Here is a 17910-nt window from a genome sequence, read left to right on the forward strand (position 1 = left end):
TTTTTTTAGAAAGGCAGATTACCAAACGAAACAAATACTGAATGATGACTACAGAATGTATCTTTGGAACTTGCTAGACTAATTACTGAGGCTCCAAAATCACTTTAAAAGCAACACATTTTGTTTTGCAATATACATTCTTGTTGCCAATTTTTTTTTTTTATAATTTCAATCAGAATCCACCTCAAACTGGATAGCTGATTGCTGTAGAAGTGGAATTTGAGGGAATACTGTCATTGGATGGTGCATTTCAAGGAATTTCCTTGCTTCCTCTGGGTATCTAATGATGTCAGGGAAATTTTCCGACAATATATTCTCAGAGCTTGAAACAGCTTCGTTCTGATGCCATCTGTTTAAGCCATTAGGATAATAGTTGCTTGCTACGTGTCAGGTGGTATTTCACAACTTCCCTAGGCAGTAAGCACTCTTACTCCCCTACATTTACAGGTGGGTAAACTGAGGCTCAGAGGGCATGTGACGGAAAATGGCAGAGACTGGATGTGGATGGAGATTGTTCGTATTTATTGTGTTCATTGTATTAGTTACTGATAGAGACTATGGCACTGGCATCTACCCCCTTGATATCCTAATGTTTGGTTGCTCATCCCCTGAATTTCCAGGGAGCTTCCTGAAAATTTCCAGCCACCATGGGTTTCCAGTTTACACTTCATCAATGAACTAGGATTCTGGCTTACACACAGAAACCTGATGGCTTTGAAACCACACCTATCAGAAGCATTTATTCGTTTAACAAAAATGTATCAGGACTTACCATGTGGTCATCACTGGGGAAATAATTGTGAGCAAGCAGAGCAAGGCCCTCCTTTTATGTTGTGGTGGCAGCCACTATTTTGGAAATTCAGAATATGATACTGAGCACTACGAGTAGGTCCAGATCTTCTGGTTGAGGTCCTTTTGTAGGTCTCACCAGAGATATTCTTTCACCTTAACCAAGGATGCTTTCAGAATCCAGACAGGTGACCTAGTTCATCGTGGCATATCTTGTTCCTTCCTTCCTTCCTTCCTTCCTTCCTTCCTACCTTCCTTCCTTCCTTCCTTCCATCCAATTATTCATGTAATTCTTATTTATTTAGTACCTAGTATGTACCAAGGACAGTAATAGGTCAGGTACAGTTCCTGCTCTCACTGAGTCCAGAAGGGGATGCATTAAATATGGACAAATAAACACATATGAATACATAGTCATGACTTCCAAGTGCTAGGTGTCAGGTAGCTGCTGTGAGCTTGGGAGCCACTCTGAACTGTGTGGTGATTGTAAGCAGGAATGGCAGCCAGGTCCCACTGCCCTGTGTCTTCCAGGATGAATGCCTACATGGCCTGACCGCCCAAAGTGCATGCTTTTTCCTTGTTCACCCAGTTGCCCCAAGGAGGTGCCACCAGGTGTGGTGGGGGTGACAGGTGCTCAGAAAGGAGGGAACAAGATATAGGAAGACACTGAGAAAGGCCAGATTCAGAACATGGGAGGAGGCCCTGAAGAGGCAGGGAAGGCAGGTATGCAGTGGGTTTGGAATAGGGCCTTGTGGGCCACTCCAGGTGCTAGGGCTTCAGTCTCAGTGCAGCAGGAAACCCGTGAGGGCTTTTATTTCTATTTATTTATTTATCTGAGAGAGAGCACGGGAGAGGGAGGGGCAGAGAGAGAGACAGAATCTTAAGCAGACTCCACATGCAGTGAGGAACCCAATGCGGGACTCGATCTTGCAACCCTGAGATTGAGACCTGAGCCAAAATCAAGAGTCTTATGGGTAACTGACTGAGTCACCCAGAAGCCCCAAAGTATTTTTAATTTCTTTAAAGACTTTATTTATTTATGAGAGAGAGAGAGCATGAGTAAGAGGAGGGGCAGAGGGAGAAGCAGGCTTGCTGCTCAGTCATGAGACCCACACAGGGCTATATTCCTGGATTCCAGGATCCCAGGATCCCTGGGATCACGACCTGGGCTGAAGTCAGATGCTTAACCGGCTGAGCCACCCAGGTGCCCCCATGTGGATTTGTAGTTTTAAAAGTGACCTCCAGGGGCGCCTGGGTGGCTCAGTGGGTTAAAGCCTCTGCCTTCGGCTCAGGTCATGATCTCAGGGTCCTGGGATGGAGCCCTGCGTCGGGCTCTCTGCTCAGCGGGGAGCCTGCTTCCTCCTCTCTCTCTGCCTGCCTCTCTGCCTACCTGTGATCTCTGTCTGTCAAATAAATACATAAAATCTTTAAAAAAAAAATAAAAATAAAAGTGACCTCCATCTTTTGTTCTCTTGCTCTACCTTCATCCCAATGTCCCTCAGACCCAGGCCTCTATTTTCTCATCTGTAAAATAGGGATTAATACCACATGTTTCAAGGCTTTCTAAAAAAAGATTAGACAAAACGGCTCTTATAAGTTCCTATGAGTACCTCTTTTTGTGCTCCCTGAGCACGGTGATGAGAATAGCTAGGATTTATAGAACATTCCCTATCAATTTGTTTTCACTCATGTGGTCTCTATGACAATCCTGTGTTGCCATATATGGGCAGTATGAGGGTCCCCACTTTATAGATGCCCACGGCTTCACTCTAAATGACGCTGCCCACCATGTGTGCATGGAAGTCCATGGACAGCACTCTCCAGTTTGTCACCAAGGGCTGCACCTCCCGTTTGGAATAAGAATTGTCCCAACACAGTGATTCCACGAAGTTTCCAAGAACTGATTGGAAAGACCTCACCCTTTGTATTTGCTCCTAATGTCAGTGTCCCATTAGTGCTAATGTCTTGGAGGAAGGACTATGTGGGAAACATCCTATTTCCAGCCATCCTCAACACTGGTGTGTGTGTATGGTCTCTCCACCCCTCTCATTTGGCAGGAAAGCACCCAGAAGATGTAAGATTGGTGAAAGATTCTTTAACTTGGAAAAACTATAGGAAATGCAGCTTTAAAAGAGCTGACACCTCTGTTATATTTTGGTATCCATTGGAAAGAGTGCTGGTATTTAGGGACCTGCTGGGCTCTTGCCGACAGCTCTGCAGGTACAGTCTGTCCTGAAAGGTGTTTCCTCTGGCTTCAGGCCGGGCTGAGACAGCTAAAGTGGAGCCCCTGGGGGTGGCGACATCTGGGCCATGTCTCAGGTCATTGGTGCCTGTGGCTTGGTGCTCATCAGGATGGGGCTGTGACACTTTCCTCGTCTGCCTGGGGCACCCCAGAGCCTGGCAGGCCTTGTTTGACAGCACTGCCCATGAGTGAAGCAAAACAGGCCATGGGGAAGAGTGAACAGCCAGCGTCTGGACCTCAGCACAACTGCGCTGTGTGACCTTGAGTGATCACCCAGACTCCAGGAGCTCCCAGGATTGTGTGAAGATCAAGAGATGACATAGATTTAAGATATACGATGTGATGATTTGACTTGCATGTTGTGATGTGTCAGTTAGAGCTCAATAAAGCTGGAAAAATAAAGAAAACTTCCTTAAAGAAAAGATGTCTGGACAATAGTATTTAGAAAGATTTAAAATTGGGCAGCTGGGTGGCTCAGTCGGTTAAGTGTCTGCCTTCAGCTCAGGTCATGACCCTGGGGTTCTGGGATCGAGTCCCGGATCAGGCTCTCTGCTCAGTGGGGAGCCCGCTTCTCCCTCTCCCTCTGCCTGCTGCTCCCCTGCTTGTGCTCTCTCCCTATGAAATAAGTAAGTAAAATCTTACAGGAGAAAAAAAAAAAAAAAAAAAAGGAAAGGCTTAAAATTCTCTGAAAGTCAGAAATACCATGATTCCTCAAAGGTAAATTTTTGACCCAAGCAACTGAGCCCTGATCCTGGCCCTAAGCCCTCCTAGGGAAGGGACAAGGGAGACTTCCCTGGGGGGTGAAGGTCCATCTCTTTCAGGACACAGGCCCAGGGAGAAGGCCTTGCTGCTGTGTCTAAGTTAGATGTGTTTCTGTCAAAGCTGTCAGCAGGATATTACTGCCTTTTCAAGTATAGCAAGGAAGTAGGAACATACAGAGCCCCGAGGGGAAGGTTTTGGGGGACTGGTCCCAGCTTTCAAAAATGTGGGTGGAATTTCATTAATAAAATGACCCTGAGCCTTCTTTTGGTTTCTGACCCACCTCTGGATTCTGCCTTCATTCCTTATCCCAGGTCAGCTTCTAGAAAGACTAGTCCTGCCTGGAAATGCTTCTCCTTGTGCCCAGGACTCAGATGGGCATAGACTTTCTGCACCTCTTTCTTTCCTGGGCTGGAGGAGGTACAGCCAGTGCAGGAATGGAGGGAAATATAGGGGCTGGAGGGCTCTGTGGAAAGTGGAGGGCTTTGAAAGAAAAGGCAGGTTTGGAATCACAAGGCCGCCTTTCCCATTACTGATAGCATGCTTGCTGAGGGTGGGGAAGGATAGAGGGGTGTGCTCAGGGGTATCCTGGGCACCCCTCTGTCCCTGGCAAGCCAAGATGACTGGTCACGCCAGAGGGATTCTAATGATGCCTACCACCAATCTCCAGACAGTAGACCAGTTTTTGTGTCAAAGCCTTTTCTGGAAGATACCTTATATCATTGCCTTGTATCTAGAAGAGGAGAAATGAAGTATAATAGTGGGTATCAGAGTCCCTATGGCACCCTTTGCCCCCTGCTGTGACCTGATCCTAAGCCCAGCTTCCTCTCCACAAGCAAACAAATACTCGGACCTGGAAGAAAGTCTGGAGAATCCTGGCTTTCTCCTCATCATGCCCGACTGCTGCTCCAGGGGCTTGCTTGCTCCCTGGACCTCTGCCTCAAGGCCCAGCAGCAGGGTCTGTTTCCTGGGGTCCTCCCCTGCCCCACTGCCTCCCATCTGTGTCAAAACATGTGTCATGGGTAAAAATCAAGGCTGGAGATGCAGAGACAGAGCCAGGTGATGGATGTTCGTCCTTCTCCTGGCCAAGGAAGCAGGAGTGTCCTCCACCAGGTCACACTGAACATGGCTGGGCAAGGAGAGGGCTAAGGGAGTGGGAAATGCAGGTCCTTTCCAGCAGCCCTGGAGGTGGGGATCGCGTGGAGAGCTAGGCCCCGAGCCCAGCCTTTGTGTGTAACAGTTTGAAGGATGTGTCATCAGTCTTGCAAACACGAGCTGCCAAGAGGTAGAATGGTTTGCTCAAAACACACAATGAGTTGGTGGCAGAGCTGAATCCACAAGCAGGTCCCCTCATTCCCAGGCCAGGGTCCCCTGGCTTTCCTATGGGCCTCTCCCTGCAGCCCTGAGTGCCCAGGCCAGGTGTTTGCTGTTGGGGAGCCTTTTGTCCAGAGAGGCCTGAATGCCCAGCTCCCATGCACATTACTGGGGACCATCTGGGCTCTCATGACCCCTGCTGCAACTCTACCACCACGGAAGCCCTGGCCTGGGACCTGCTACCCTCACTGCTGCAGTTTCTCTACTTTGCAAGAGACTCTTCCCTCTGGGGTTTAGAGATCACCATGTCGGTGGTGAATGATCTGGAAAATCTATAATTATACTCTCAGAGCTCCGAGGGCAGGCTTCCCTCTTTCCCTGTTTAAGGCTCCCTGTGTAAAGGCCTGTATCAAGTGTCCTTGGAGGCGGCCGGGAGGAAGGAGATGACCCGGTTCCACATCAAAGTCTGGACCTGTGACTCTACACTGTGGTCCCAGAGTGGAAAACAGGCTTTGGGCTTCATCTTGCCATGAGCCTCCCCGCGTGGGAGTAACCCTTCTCGTTCACCCTCCGTGACTCACGGAGGTTGGCAATATCTCATTAATATTCTTTTAAAACATATATAATAAGCTCCTACTATGTAATATTTGGAAATATTACTCATGAAGCCCCTGTCTTAAAAAAAAAATAGTTTCACCAAGGAAGCCACTTTCTTTTGGATAGGGAGAAAAAGCAATAAAATCCCCCGCCTTGCGCTTCTTGCCTCCTTCCTGTACTTCTGTGGGATAACGAGGAGGGCAAATGGGGAACAAGGGGCAGTTATCTTCCCTGAAGAAAGCCCCAGAAGGAAACGAGGGGATGGGATGAGATGAGCATCACTTTCTACATTAAAGGGAAAGACTTCTAGCCAACTCTCCCTCCTGCTGTGTCAGGGACCCCGACATCTGGAGGCTCAGAGTGGTGAGCGCATTTCCTGCTTTTGTTCCTGGAGACAAACCTTCTCCTGACATCCAGCATCTGTTTTGCCCAGGAGGGCTCTGCAATATTTAGCAGACCCAAGCCCCACAAGGAGGCACTTGAGTCAACCCTTGGAAGATCACAGCTGCAGCCTGTGTCAGGAGGAGAGGAGGCAGAAACGGAAAAGGATGGGCTGGAACGTCCAGTGTGGAACCCCCTGCACTCTCTCACCCTTCCCCATCTGCTTCACAAATACATTTGTTCGTTCATGTGTTCATTCAGCAATGACTTTTGTGATGCTCTGTGCTGCTCCAGGCATTGTAGACAGAGTGAAAAAGAAAAAAGTTCCTACCTTCATGAAGCTTATTTGTTAGTGGAGAACGCAGAGGGAATCAGATGAGTAAACTGTTAAGTAGGGTTATGAGGAAATGAAGGGGGGAAAGGCAAGGTGAAAGGGTTAAGAGGGGTGTGTGTGTGTGTGTGTGTGTGTGTGTGTGTGTGTGTGTCTGAGAGGGACAGAGGGAAGGAGGGAGAGGGAGGGAGAGGGAGGGAAAGAGATGGGGGGAGGAGGAGGGAGAGGGAGATTACATTTGCAATGATTAAGAAAGGTTTCCTGAAATTTGTTTTTTTATTTTTTAGCAGACACCCGAATAAAGAGAAGTAGCAATCCATATGGAACCCAAAGGAAGAGAATTCCAAGTGAAAGAACAATGAACATAGAGGCCCTGAGATGAGGACCGTGGTTGACAAGTTTGTGGGAGGAAAAGAGCCTAGGTTGGCTTGAATATTCTGGGAGAAGGGGAGAATGAGGAAGCTGGGGCTGAGAAATCTTCCTGCTGGGGTTGGATTGTGGAGGGCTTTGCAGACGTATATAAGGACTTTTCCTTTTATTCACTGAGTGGTGGCGAGTCACTGAGGGGAATCTGCGTTGAAAGAGATCATTCTGGTGGCTGCAGGCTCTGCTGCTGTTGGGGCTGTTTCTCTTCCTTAACATCCAGACTGACGTTGGGTCTCACACTCCCGCACATCTTATGGGCAGGGACCCTGACTCCCTTTTTCCAGACAATCTCTCTAAGGATATTTGTTGAGCAGCTGGATTTGGGAGATGGAGACTGGGTCTCCTTTCAGAGTCAATGGCAGGCTTGTTTACTGTCCATTACAGGTAAGATAATGTGTCCCCCAGGACAAAGAGCAAGCAGGCTTCCAGCTCACTATAAAGAATCTGAGTTTCCTTTTTTTTTTTGGTAGGCTCCACACCCATCATGGAGCCCAACATGGGGCTTGAATTCATGACCAGAAGATCAAGACCCGTGCTGAGATCAAGAGTCTCAACTGACTGAGCCACCCAGGCACACCAAGACTCTGAGTTTTCTAAGCTGAGAGCTCCCTTCCTGGAATGCATCTGCCCAACTCACGCAGCCATCACCTGGCCCCTGGCCCTGTGGGATTGGGGCTTGCGGAACCAGCATAAACCCTGATACTGTGGCTATTGTAATTGACATAAGTCATTGTCTCTGACCCAGTTCTCTTGTTTTCTGCCAGCATTTGTAAGGCTGTAGCAGGCCACCCTGTTAGCTTGCAGATGGAGTAAAATCTCAGACCCTCCCCACGGCTTAACGACTGGAATATTCCACCGTTTGTGGGTAGATTCTTTGAAACACCTTGCTGCCACCTTAAATTCAACATGTTGAGAGCTGAAACCATCATTCACATTCCTACTGCCCACCCCCCACCATAGCACAGCATTCCTGCCTCTGTCAGTGGTCCCTTATTAGCTTTAAGGAAGCTATGTCCCTTGTGCTCTCTCTCCTTGCCATGTCGGACTCCTTATCACATTCACGGGGGCCTTCTTTAAAGTGGGACTCACATCCACGGCTCCCACAGTCCACGGCCATCCACAGCCACCATGCCCATCCCCATCGTCGGAGCCATTACTGCATTGTCTTCCTCCGCCTTACCCACCCAGACTCTAGATTCACTCCACTCACTTCTGTTTACTGCCTCTGGACCATGGACATTGTGTTCATCCTGACTGCATTCGTAAGGCATTTGACAGGTTCAAAACACCTTCATATACATTCTGTCAGATATGTGAGTGAATACGGCCCTCGCTACAGGGCAGTATATTAGTTAGTTTTATTTTACGTTAATTTTATGTTTATTTTGGCTGGGTCAAACTTTATTCTGGGTGGTGTCTGAGGGTGTCTTTGGATGAAATCAACATTTAAATCAATGCACATTTAGTGAAGCACATTGCTCACCATGCTGTGGAAAGGCCTCATCCAATCAGTCAAAGGCCTGAATGGAACAAAAGCCTGACTCTCCAAAGCAGAAAGGAACTCTGCCTGCAGACCAGACTTTGGACTTGAGCTGCAGTATTGGCTCTTCGCTGGGTCTCCAGCCTGTCAGCCCACCCTGCAGATTTAGGATCACATGCACTGATTCTTTAAAGTAGATCTCTTGGGGGCGCCTGGGTGGCTCAGTGGGTTAAAGCATCTGCCTTCGGCTCAGGTCATGATCTCAGGGTCCTGGGATGGAGCCCCACATCGGGCTCTCGGCTCAGCGGGGAGCCTGCTTCCCTTCCTCTCTCTCTGCCTGCCTCTCTGCCTGCCTCTCTGCCTACTTGTGATCTCTGTCTGTCAAATAAATAAATAAAGTCTTTAAAAAAAAAATAAAGTAGATCTCTTGGTCTTTTGATAGACCCATCCTATTGGCTTTGTTTCTCTGGAGAACCGATTAATACAGGTGAGTATTATCCCCATTCTACAGACAAAGAAATTGAGGTTCAGAAATGGCTGGTCACTTGTTCATAGCTAGTTAAGAAGATGCAAATCCAGCTCATTTAGGCTTCACATCTCACGCTTTCTTCAAATGCCTGCTACCTTTATCATTTTTTGGCTATGAAATTTTCAGTGATTTTTCATTTTTTAAGTCATCACATCTAAATTCCTTCTCCTTGATATTAAGGTTCATCATAGGGGTGCCTGGTTGGTGCAGTGACCCTTGATTCCAGTTCAGGTGGTGATCGCAGGGTCATAGGATCGAGCCCCTCTCCAGACTCCTTACTCAGTGAGGAGTCTGCCTGAGATTCTCTCTCTCCCTCTCCCTCTGGCCTTCCCTTCCTTGCAATCTCTCTCTCTCTCTCTTAAAAAAAAAGTTTCTTTGTTTCTTCATAATACCATTTTATTTTCTCCTTTCCAGTCAGGGAGTTCTCCTCAGCTTCTCAGGTACCCATGAGGGAGAAGTTCCTAGTTCCTAGAAGTGGCAGAGTTCACAACCCTAAACTGAAAAGAAACAGGTCATTTAATGGGTTAAAGGTATAATTGGAAGTTAAAGATATATATCTGCTTTGGAAATATGATGAAAATAAGACAATTTTTAGACTAAATAGGAGTTTAAGTGTAAGATCCACTGTAAATGCTCTTGTAACTTAAAGGAATGATGGACAGGTAGTTGACACAAGCCAGGCAACACCGGGATGACGGTAGTGTCCACAGGCCATAAGGACTAGAGCTGCACTATCTAACATGGTAGCCACTAGTCACATCTGGCTCTTTAAATTTAAAATAATTACCATTAAATAGAATTAAGAACTTAGTTTCTCAGTTGCATTAGACCCATGTCAGGACTCAAAGGTCATACATGCTGGTTAAGTGGTTGCCATATTGAACATCTTCATCATAGCAGAAAGTCCTATCTGCAGAAGTAGAAAGTTTAGTCCCAAATATACATCTCACCGAGCCCCTAACAACAGTTGTTTAGTGACAGAGAAAAGACTAAGGTGAGAGGAGGCTTCCAGGGCTGAGAGCCAGGGTCCCTTCCATCAGGAGGACAAAGCAAGAGTCCTCATGGTTCAGCCTCAGGGATGGAAATGCCTGTGGGCCAGAGGGAGTAATTCATCCCTCAGGTTGGGGGCAGAGATCAAAGTGTAGCCATAGCAGCCTGGGCAGTGGGCAAAAAACCACCCCTGCCTGGACAAGACACCCAGGGGAGATAACCCTGCCCAGAAGGGTCTCAGTAAATATGTTAGCTATGCATGATAAAAGTGTACAGGTCAAATGAAAATGCATGATAGTGGAATATTTGACTACATTCTATATTACAGTTTATATAATTTATTAGAGTGTATACTGCTATTGTGCAAATGAGTTACAATAAAACCCAATTTGAAGAAAAATAGGACATTTGTAGATTTAATATTATTTTTAATGAACAAAAATCTCAAATCCTGAGGACACTTGGAAACTCTATTAGTAAGCGAGGTTATCCCACCTGTAGAAAAAGAGACATTGTGTTGGGAGAAAAAAATTGGCCTTATTTTCTGATTTCTCATTTTGCTTTTCTCTTGTTACATTTCAAGAAATCCCTTGGAATAATTTCAACCTTATATCAAGTAATCTAAGGCAAAAAGATCATTGTTTGCCATCCAGGACTAGCTTGGAGATCAGTTGAGCATCCCTAAAGGGGAGGGAGGGACAGCTGTGACTGCTCCCACTCAGAGAACAGGGTGCTGGGGAGGCAGCTGGTGAAGTGAGCTGGATGACATCTGGTGATCTTTCCCGCCTGGGGTGTTCCCTTCCAGAGAGAATATCTCCAAGGTGTGACCTGAGGCAAAATTCTGAAACAAAACCCTTTGTCTGCAACACTTGCTTCCCCTTCCTTTTACCTATACCCTATTCTTGTTACCTTCTCCAGTATTTGATCTGTTGGTGTGGTGACATTGATGTCTCACTTCTTCCAGCTTGCATATTAATGATACTGTTTACATTTTTAACAAAAAGCTTCTAGAGACAGTGTAGGGAATTAAAGGCCAGGAACAGAGACCTCAAGTCACAGCAAGTGGGTATTTACCTGTTGGGCCAGGTCACTGGCGTGTCTGAGGTTGCTTCTTACAACATTTTCTGTCATGAGTAGGCCCACTAGTCTCTGCAGATAGCCCTAGCACTTGGTTTCTAGATGTGCTGTCAGATAAGAGATTTATCAATGAGCTCCCAAGACTTTGCTAAGCTGAAGTGCCATGGGGCCAGTGAGGATATACTTCGGACTAAGTTAAAGGTCAGTCGTTATGCAAATGTTCTTAAGACCAAACCCTGGGCAGGATGAGTCTGTTGGTCCGAATGTAAGTGGGTTTGTGTAGACAAGGCAAGCTGGGATTCTGGAAACCCAAATTGGAGAACTGTAAGAAATCAGCCCTAGATGGAGTAGGGGCTGTGGAAAACATGACCATGTTCCCTGGCTGCTTCCTATATTGACAGGTGGCACTAGATGAAGTTCAGAGAGGCAGGGCAGACTAAGGGTCCCTCTGGGCTAAGAGATGTGAGGAGGACTGCTCAGGCAGGAAGAGCCCAGGACTGGCTGCAGCATCCTGGTGGGTCCTCAGCACACCATGAATTAGACTTCTGGAGACAGCTGGGTCTGGAGTGCCCTGGGGGAGGGAGCTGATGAAAGCCAGAGTGGGGCAGAGGTGAGTTTGTGGTTAAGCAGCCTAGAGGTGAACAGGGGGCACTAGCTCTGCTGTGGATGGGGGCAAGCCTGGTTATGTAAAGACAGGAATGCCAGGGCCATGATTGCTTTTGCCAAACCAATTCCAGAGCCTGCCCCCCTCCCCCCATAATGGGGGAGAGCTTATTCTGCTCTACATCTTTCAGTGCCCAGCATGGTGTCTGAATCAAAGTTAGTTCCCAACATAGGTTTAATAAATATTTAGCTCCTACCATGTTCTGGGAATACAGGGGTGGGGGACATGAAGTTCCTGTCTTCATGGGAGGGGATAAACAATAGTGCAGCAAGTAAGCAAATGCACATGTTCATTTCATAGGGAATTGAATGCTCTCAGGAGAGAGAATAGAGGATTAGTGTTGTGGGTAGAAGGACCACCATGGATTGGGTGGCCAGGAAAATCCTCTCTCAGGTAGTGACATGGGACCAGAAGGACAAGAAAGAACAAACAACACAACAATTTGGGGGTAGGGAGTAGAAACCACTCTGGGCAGAGAAGATGGGGAACACAAAATTCCTCTGCAAGCTTGTGTTTGGGAAAATTCCTGTGTTTGAGAAACAGGAAAGGAGGTCAGTGTTGCTCATGTGGCTTTGGTGGAGTGTGCCACTTCAAGTGGAGGGGATGAACTTAGAGAGATTGGCAGAGAATCAATCCAGATTTCCTTAAAGGAGTGCTCTTGGCATTTGGGATGAGACAAGCATGGATATTAGGTGGCATTTAGCGTCCTCACCCTCGCCCACTAAATGTGAGTAGTTCCTCCTCTCCCAAGTCATTCTGACAACCAAAAAATTCCCCACCATGTTTCCATTCCCACACATTGCTTAATAAAGACCTCTGGAAGATAAGTGTATTAGTCAGGGTTCTTCAGAGGAACAGAACCAACAGGATGCTTATATACGAAGACATTTATTATAAGGAATTGACTCATGTAATTATGAGGCTGACAAGTCCTAAGATCTGTAGTCAGCAAACTGAAAACCCTGGAGAGCCAATGTGTAAGTGCCAGTCTGAAGGCCAGTAGGCTCAAGACCCCAGAAGAGCTGATATTGTAGCTTGAATCCTGGTGTCCCTGGTTTCCCAAGACTGGTGTCCTAGCTCAAGTAAGTCGGGCAGGGGGAGTTCGCTCTTACTCGCAGGAGAGTCAGTCCTTTTGTTCTAGTCATGCCTTCAACTGATTAGATGAGGCCCACCCCACTAGGGAGAGCAATCTGCTTTACTCAGTGTACAGAGTCAAATGTTAATCTCATTCAAAAACACTCTCACAGACACACTCAATAACTGGGTATCCTGTTTGTACACAAAATTAACCATCACAACCATGTAGGGCATTGATATTCTTTCTGTGTGTTGAGACCTGGGAGAGCTGAGGTTGCTGGGATGAGCCATGAGAGACTCCAGCAGAATGTGACTGGGAAAGGTAGGAGGTTACAGTCCCCAGGCTTTAAAACTGCCCCCAGTTCCACTTTATGATGATCAGGTTTGGGATGGGTTATTAGATAGGAATAAGCATGACACTAGGTGTTATAGTATTTTGCAAATCCACATACATGATCTTATTTGACCTCCCTGTAATCCTGTGAGCTGGGTGAGGGTGTATTATTGTTGTTATTTTGCAGATGAGAAAAGAGACTTAGAAAAGGTCAGAAGTTTACCTAGGTTATACATGTTGCCATGGTGTAAACAGGGCTGGGGTGACTTTGCTGTCCCCCAGATGTTGGGGGGTTCAGGGTGGAAAGAGCAGGCTGGTCGCAGAGCGTGGAGAAGGCTGCAGAGGGCAAGGGGACAGCCACGTGCTTGCACTGCAGGCAGGAGAAAATCTTCAAGGGCGCAGTGTGCTGCCACACGGCAGTGATGTAGCAGACCTGTCACTTACCAGGAAAAGACGGCCGTGGCCGACAGAGCCTGCTGATAGTGGCAGCTGGGGTCAGGGTGACTCAGAGGGAGCAGAAACCCAGGCCTGGCAGGGAGACAGCCAGACTGGGGCGAGGAGCAGCCAAATCTGTCACCTAAAGCCTCAGAGGATGAGACCAGGGACATGCAAGACAGTGTGGGGGCAGCTCTGTCTCTGCAGTTGGTTCCTCGAGAATCCCCATGGAGCTGCTGCCTGGACCCGCTTTCCTACTTGGATGCTTGGGCTAAAGAAGTGTCAGGAGAGTCTGCTCCAGGACCTTTCATTATTGATGGTGAAGGCACAGAAAAGTAGGGCAAGCTAAGATCTCTGTGGCCTCCCCAGTATTTTCTGTTAAAGTGTCAAGCAACCAGGGCTGAGTCTTTTCATGTTGGGATCCTTGGTACCTGGCCCTGTGGCTGCCACCTGGGGGACCCTGATGCATGCTTGCTGAAGGGAGAGAAGCCTGCACAAGGTGTTGCTGCATGAGGTCCTCTGGGATTTCAGAGAAGGAAAGAGGGGCTCTGTCCTCAGGAGTTCCTAGTGTAGGTGGGACGAGGACAGCTAATTAACAATACTGTGCCACCAAAAGGACAGAAGGCAAGCAGTTCCATTGGATGAGCTGTCAGTGTCCAGGAAACAGCTTCACTGCAGACCACAGGAGAGCTGTCTGGACCCAGCCAGGGGGCCAGGGGGCAGGTGAAGCTGGCAGCCTCGAGAGACAGGGTTGGAGGGCTTCAACTGGCTTGGCTATCTCCTCTCAATGAAATACAATCATGAAGAAAAGAAAAAGAAGAAAATGTGGAGATCTGGAAAATAATGACTCTTTTCTCCCTGTGGATTCCTCTGAGGCAACCTGATGTGGTGTGGTGCACGGGTTTTGGCGCCAGACTGCCCGCAGTGAGGACAGGCTCCTGTCTTGAATGTGTGTGTTCCTCGGTGCTGAGCCACGTGGGCCTGGCCATGCTGCTGGTGTAGGCAGCTGCCCCCATTTCCACCTGGTGTGACCCTCTGTGTCACGTCCTCTCCCCTCTTTCTGACCCTCTGTTCTCATATGCGCACCCTCACTTCTGTGCCAGTTTCACTGACACCCACTGTTTGAGTCTACCTCTCCATGGTATAAGCCAGCCTCAGTTGTCTGTAGTACAGCAGAGCTCAGAAATGAGTTAAGACTGACCGTAGACCTCATGCGAAGTTTTGATCAAGGAACAAAGCACAAAGATGTCCAGGTACTTCTTCTCCTCAGACTCTGGTTGCTGCTTACTCTAGCCACCTACAGACGGGGACACCATGGTTTAGACTGAAGGAAGGCTTGGGCCAGAGTTGGGTGGGTTCAGTGGAGTCTTTGTCCCCAGAATATCAGGGGTTGTGAGGTTATTGCTGGGGTTGAGGGCAAATAAGGTCAGACATCACTGGAATATGCCCTCAGGTTCCTGAGATCTGTGGTATGCCGTGCTGGGAAACCAGCCCCGACTGATGCTGACTCTGTAGTGACCAATGCAAATTACTGGGAGAATGTAAGTATCTTCATTTTTCTTAATTTGTAACTGGCAGACACTGAGGCATCTCCTTCCTTCCTTAATCTGCCCCTAAAGTGAGGCAGGCAGGGAGATGGCCGTGTACTCCCAAGGATAGGCTCTGGGAAGGCTGAGTGGGTGGGTGTGGGGACCTCTTCTGTGGAGGAACCCTCTGACACTCTTATCTCTGTATAATCATGGGGGCAGGTGTCCCCCTTGGGACTTCTCTGAAGGGCTGAGGTGCATCCACAAGCAGGCCCCAGGATGCACAGATGGTTAGGGGGCTCCTCTGACCCTTGACAGAATGACACAGAGGAACTAAAAAACTCAGCTAAGCTTCACACCTGGGGCTCCCCTTGGCTTTAGATACAACATCTCTAGAGAGATTCTAGCTATCAGTCCATCCTGGATGAAAATTCTTGTATTCTGCTCCCAGCCCTCAACTGGGACTCAAAAATGCTAGTGACTAATTGCTCCCTTGAAGTAAGAGAGAAGTCCGTCAGAAGAGAAAGAGCTCTGGACTGTGGCACCGGAGCAAATAACATTCCTCTCTGGATTGTATGCTCCTCAGCTGTGACAATAAGCATTAGAGCACTTGCCCTGCCACCTTTATAGGCTCTAAGGAAAGATGGGGAAGTGCCTTAAAATATTTTGGAAAAATGCTACAAGCATTGTTGATCACTGAGGTTTTGCCTTGATTAATAAGTCTGTACTTATCATTTCTAGTCATAACTGTACCTATATCTACCATCATCTATCTATTACCTGTCATCAACCCATCTATCCATCATTTTTTCTTTTTTATAAATTAATTAACTAATTTTTATCGAGCTATAATTGACATATAACATTGTATTAGGTTCAAGTGTACATGATGATTTGATATTTGTATACTTTATGAAATGATCACAACAAATCTAGTTAATGTCTGTCACCATGTGTAATTACAAAATTTCTTTGTTCTTATGATGATAACTTGTAAGTAATTTTTACTCTCTTAGCGACTTTCAAATATGCAACACAGTATCATTAACTATAGGCACCATGCTGTACATTACAACCCTTTGACTTATTTATTTTTTACTGGAAGTTTGTATCTTCTGAACCCCTTCACCAGTTTCACTCCTTGCTTCCCCTGCCTCTGACAACTACTAATCGGTTCTATCTATGAGCTTGTTTTGCTTCTGTATGTGTTTGTGTTTTTAGATTCTACGTGTGAGGTCATATGGTATTTGTCTTTCCCTGTCTGACTCATTTCACTTAACATGATACCCTCAAGGCTGCTCGTGTTATCATGAATGACAAGATTCACGGTTGAATAATATTTCACTCTATATCCATCCCATCTTCTTTATCCATTTGTCTATGGATGGACACTTGGGTTACTTCTATATTTTGGTTATTATAAATGATGCTACAATGAACATGGATCTTTCCAAATTTAATGTTTTTGTTTTCTTCTGATAAATACCCAGAAGTGCAATTGCTGGATCATATGGTAGTTCTGTTTTTTTGAGGAACCTCCATACTGTGTTTCATAGAGACCACACTAACTTCCATTCCCACAAACAGTGCATGAGGCTTGCCATTCTCCTCCTCCTCAACATGTTTTTCTTGATAAGCTTTTGATGATAGAGGTAAAGGAACCATGGGCAGAAGTAACACTACATATTAATCTAGATTCTATAGGAGGGAAACATTTTCCCAAAGTGGGCAAAGAAGATCCTCCTAATAGCAAACCTATGTGAAAAATGTTAAGAATATATTGTTCGCTTTTAATCTGCATAGAAATTGCTCCTCTCCAGCTCCCCCCCTTTTTTTTAATAGTTTATTTATTCATTTGACAGAGTCACAAGTAGGCAGAGAGGCAGGCAAAGAAAGGGGGGTGGGACAAAGGCTCCCCACGGAGCAGAGAGCCTGATGTGGGGCTCGATCCCAGGGCCCTGAGATCATGACCTGAGCCGAAGGCAGAGGCTTAACTCACTGAGCCACCCAGGCACCCCCAGCTTGCTTTTTTTGATTAAATGTAACAAACATTTTTCCTTGTCCATAAAAATAAATCTTTGCTACTGGTTGGGGATAAAAAAGGAGGTATTTTCAGAGTTTAGGCCTCTGTTGTTCCTTTCCCCATGATAAAGTCCCTCAAGTAGTGAACCCATCCTCAAAATGCTCCTTGTCCTGCCTGCCTTCTGCTTCCTGGTCATGAAGCATCCCTTGCTGAGGGGAGCCAGTGTCTTCTGGCCATGACTGAACATGTGTTCCTCTTTCTCCTCATCTGCTGCCTGGCTGTGGGGTTTCAGGCCTGCCCCACTTGCCTGAGGAAGACCGTCCCTGGGAGAACCTCCCTACAGATCAAGTCAGATGGGCCTGTGGTCTGGGCTGGGAAGAGCAGTAGAGGTAGAGGGCGATGGTGGTCTGCTGCAGGATGTGTGGGAAGGGAAGCACCTCTCGTATGGATGGGGCCCAGGAGCAGCTCTGCATCCCGCTCCTCATTCAGGGGTCCCTGGCTTCCCCCACCGAGCTTTAGGTGCCAGGGAAGCAGCCGCCTTTTGCTGGCGTCTATGGCTCTTCTGCCAGACAGGTAGATTAATCAAATACACCACTCATCAGGGGGTATTTATGGCCATTTCCCCTGATTCTAATGTTCAGTTTTTATTTTCTAACTAGACATTTATTACTCCTCCCTCTCCATCATTTCTATGATAAAGGTGGAACTGTGCACTTGCCGTGTGTTTGAGCTTTGATACTGTCATAAATAACAGGGACATTCACAAGGAGGGGGCTTCCAGGACAGCCCCTCCCTGCTCCCCTTCATACCCTGCCCTATTTGAGCAAATCTCAAGGTAGAGACAGTATGATTGCATCTTGCCCTCTAATGTAACATCAGTGTCATATTAGACATTTTTTAAAGGATCCAGGGCACCCTTTACTTTTTATACTTTTT

Source organism: Martes martes (assembly GCF_963455335.1).
Source record: "Martes martes genome assembly, chromosome: 10".
Lineage (NCBI taxonomy): Eukaryota > Metazoa > Chordata > Mammalia > Carnivora > Mustelidae > Martes > Martes martes.